The sequence below is a fragment of the Salvelinus sp. IW2-2015 genome, unplaced genomic scaffold (assembly GCF_002910315.2).
Source record: "Salvelinus sp. IW2-2015 unplaced genomic scaffold, ASM291031v2 Un_scaffold2638, whole genome shotgun sequence".
Taxonomy (NCBI): domain Eukaryota; kingdom Metazoa; phylum Chordata; class Actinopteri; order Salmoniformes; family Salmonidae; genus Salvelinus; species Salvelinus sp. IW2-2015.
The window spans coordinates 208,314-212,049 of NW_019943945.1; positions in this window are offsets into that span (position 1 = coordinate 208,314).

A 3,736-nucleotide genomic window follows, 5' to 3' on the forward strand; every position below is an offset into this window, starting at 1 on the left:
ACCAGGGGACCAACAGGAACCAGGGGACCAACAGGAACCAGGGGACCGACAGGCACCAGGGGACCAACAGGCACCAGGGGACCAACAGGCACAAACAGGCACCAACAGGTACCAGGGGACCAACAGGCACCAGGGGACCAACATGTACCAGGGGACCAACAGGCACCAGGGTACCAACAGGCACCAACAGGTACCAGGGGACCAACAGGTACCAGGGGACCAACAGGCACCAGGGTACCAACGGGGACTAACAGGTACCAGGGGACCAACAGGTACCAGGGGACCAACAGGTACCAGGGGACCAACAGGTACCAGGGGACCAACAGGCACCAGGGTACCAACAGGCACCAGAAAGATGTAGAGACAACACTTGCCATTTTGAATAAATGTAAAAAAATATATATATGTTTTTCCTGTATCTGTGAGTCCCGGCAGAAATGTTCCAACATCTAGTGGAAAGCCTTCATAGAAGAATGGAGGCTGATATAGCAGCAAAGGGGAGGAACCAACTCCATATTAATGCCAATGATTGTTCAAAGAGCAGATGTCCACATACTTTTGGTCATGTAGTATGGTGCCAGGAAATAACATCTCACTCAACGTCAAACAGAACAAAGGAGATGATCGTGGACTTCAGGAAACAGCAGAGGGCCCCCCCCCCCACCCCTATCCACATCGACGGGGCCGCAGTGGAGAAGGTGGAAAGCTTCAAGTTCCTCGGCGTACACATCACTGACAAACTGAAATGGTCCACCCACACAGCCTCTTCAACCTCAGGAGGCTGAATAAATTTGGCTTGGCACCTAAAACCCTCACACACTTTTACAGATGCACAATTGAGAGCATCCTGTCGGGCTGTATCACCGCCTGGTACGGCAACTGCTCCACCCGCAACCACAGGGCTCTCCAGAGGGTGGTGCGGTCTGCGCAACGCATTACCGTGGGCAAAGTACCTGCCTTCCATGACACCTACAGCACCCGATTACATAGGAAGGCCAAAAATATCATCAAGGACAACAACCACTCATTCCATGGAGGGCTGAGTGTGACCTTAATTCATCAATCAAGTGAGGACTGAAAACCCACAGACAATTGGCCTTCCATGGAATGAGTGTGACACGTGGGCTAGAGGTTAAAGGTCAGGGGTTACCTGTGTCTGTAGGTCACTAGAGGCAGCCAGGAGGGGGTGGATGCTGGCGGGGGGACAGTGCGTCAAAGAGAAGGCCAGCAGCTCCTGGCGAGCCCTGAGGTCCAAGTACCCCTCACACTGTCCAAGCAGGCTACACACTTCCCATCCATCACCATAACCTGTAGAGGAAGGAGGGGAGGAGAGAGATGTCACAATAGCATAAGACCAACTACTTAACCCTAATTGCTCCTGTAAGTGGCTCTGGATAAGGGTGTCTGTTAAATGATTAACATGTAAATGTAGACTTCCAGCTCTGACAGAGAGAGTCCCAGCTCTGACAGAGAGAGGACAGAGAGCAGTCCCAAGCTCCTGACAGAGTCCCAGCTTCTGACAGAGTCCCAGCTCTGACAGAGAGAGTCCCAGCTCTGACAGAGAGAGTCCCAGCTCTGACAGAGAGAGTCCCAGCTCTGACAGAGAGAGTCCAGCTCTGACAGAGAGAGTCCCAGCTCTGACAGAGAGAGTCCCAGCTCTGACAGAGAGAGTCCCAGCTCTGACAGAGAGGCCCAGCTCTGAAGAGTCCCAGCTCTTACAGAGAGAGTCCCAGCTCTTACAGAGAGAGTCCAGCTCTGAAAAGAGAGTCCCAGCTCTGACAAAGAGAGTCCGCAGCTCTGACAGAGAGGAGTTCCCAGCTCGTGACAGAGAGAGTCCCAGCTCTGACAGAAGAGAGTCCAGCTCTGACAGAGAGAGTCCCGCTCTGACAGAGAGAGTCCCAGCTCTGACAGAGTCCAGCTCTGACAGAGTCCCAGCTCTGACAGAGTCCCAGCTCGAAGAGAGAGTCCCAGCTCTGACAGAGAGAGTCCCACTCTGACAGATGAGAGTCCCAGCTCTGACAGAGAGAGTCCAGCTCTGACAGAGAGAGTCCCAGCTCTGACAGAGAGTCCAGCTCTGACAGAGAGTCCCAAGCTCTTACAGAGAGAGTCCCAGGATGACAGAAGAGTCCCAGGCTCTGACCAGAGAGAGTCCCAGCTCTACAGAGAGAGTCCCAGCTCTGAAGAGAGAGTCCCAGCTCTGAACAGCAGAGAGAGTCCCAGCTCTGACAGAGGTCCAGCTCTGACAGAGAAGAGCCCAGCCGAGACCAGGGAGTCACTTGAGAAGAGTCCAGCTTACGAGAGAGTCCACTCTTACAGAGGTCCCAGCTCTTACAGAGAGAGTCCACTCTTACAGAGAGAGTCCCAGCTCTGACAAAGAGAGTCCCAGCTCTGACAAAGAGAGTCCCAGCTCTGACAAAGAGAGTCCAGCTCTGACAAAGAGAGTCCCAGCTCTGACAAGATAGTCCCAGCTCTGACAGAGAGAGTCCCAGCTCTGACAGAGAGAGTCCCAGCTCGACAGAGAGAGTCCCAGCTCTGACAGAGAGAGTCCCAGCTCTGACAGAAGAGAGTCCAGCTCTGACAGAGAGAGTCCCAGCTCTTACAGAGAGAGTCCCAGCTCTTACAGAGAGATCCCAGCTGACAAAGAGAGTCCCAGCTCTGACAAAGAGAGTCCAGCTCTGACAGAGAGAGTCCCCAGCTCTGACAGAGAGGAGAGTCCCAGCTCTGACAGAAGAGTCCCAGCTCTGACAGAGAGAGCCAGCTCTGACAGAAGAGTCCAGCTCTGACAGAGTCAGCTCACAGAGTCCCAGCTCTGACAGAGTAGTGCAGCCCAGCTCTGACAGAGAGAGTCCAGCGTCTGACAGAGAAGTCCCAGCTCTGACAGAGAGAGTCCCAGCTCTGACAGAGAGAGTCCCAGCTCTGACAGAGAGAGTCCCAGCTCTGACAGAGAGAGTCCCAGCTCTGACAGAGAGAGTCCCAGCTCTGACAGAGAGTCCCAGCTCTGACAGAGAGAGTCCCAGCTCTTACAGAGAGAGTCCCAGCTCTTACAGAGAGAGTCCCAGCGCTGACAAAGAGAGTCCCAGCTCTGACAAAGAGAGCCAGCTCTGACAGAGAGAGTCCAGCTCTGACAGAGAGAGTCCCAGCTCTGACAGAGAGAGTCCCAGCTCTGACAGAAGAGAGTCCCAGCTCTGACAGAGAGAGTCCCAGCTCTAGCAGCAGAGTCCCAGCTCTGACAGAGTCCCAGCTCTGACAGAGTCCCAGCTCTGACAGAAGAGTCCCAGCTCTGACAGAGAGAGTCCCAGCTCTACAGAGAGTCCCAGCTCTGACAGAGAGAGTCCCAGCTCTGACAGAAGAGTCCCAGCTCTGACAGAGAGAGTCCCAAGCTCTGACAGAGAGTCCCAGCTCTTACAGAGAGAGTCCCGATGACAGAGAGAGTCCCAGCTCTGACAGAAGAGAGTCCCAGCTCTGACAGAGAGAGTCCCAGCTCTGACAGAGAGAGTCCCAGCTCTGACAGAGAGAGTCCCCAGCTCTGACAGAGAGAGTCCCAGCTCTGACAGAGAGTCCCAGCTCTGACAGAGAGTCCCAGCTCTTACAGAGAGAGTCCCAGCTCTTACAGAGAGAGTCCCAGCTCTGACAAAGAGAGTCCCAGCTCTGACAAAGAGAGTCCCAGCTCTGACAAAGAGGAGTCCCAGCTCTGACAAAGAGAGTCCCAGCTCTGACAGAGAGAGTCCCAGCTCTG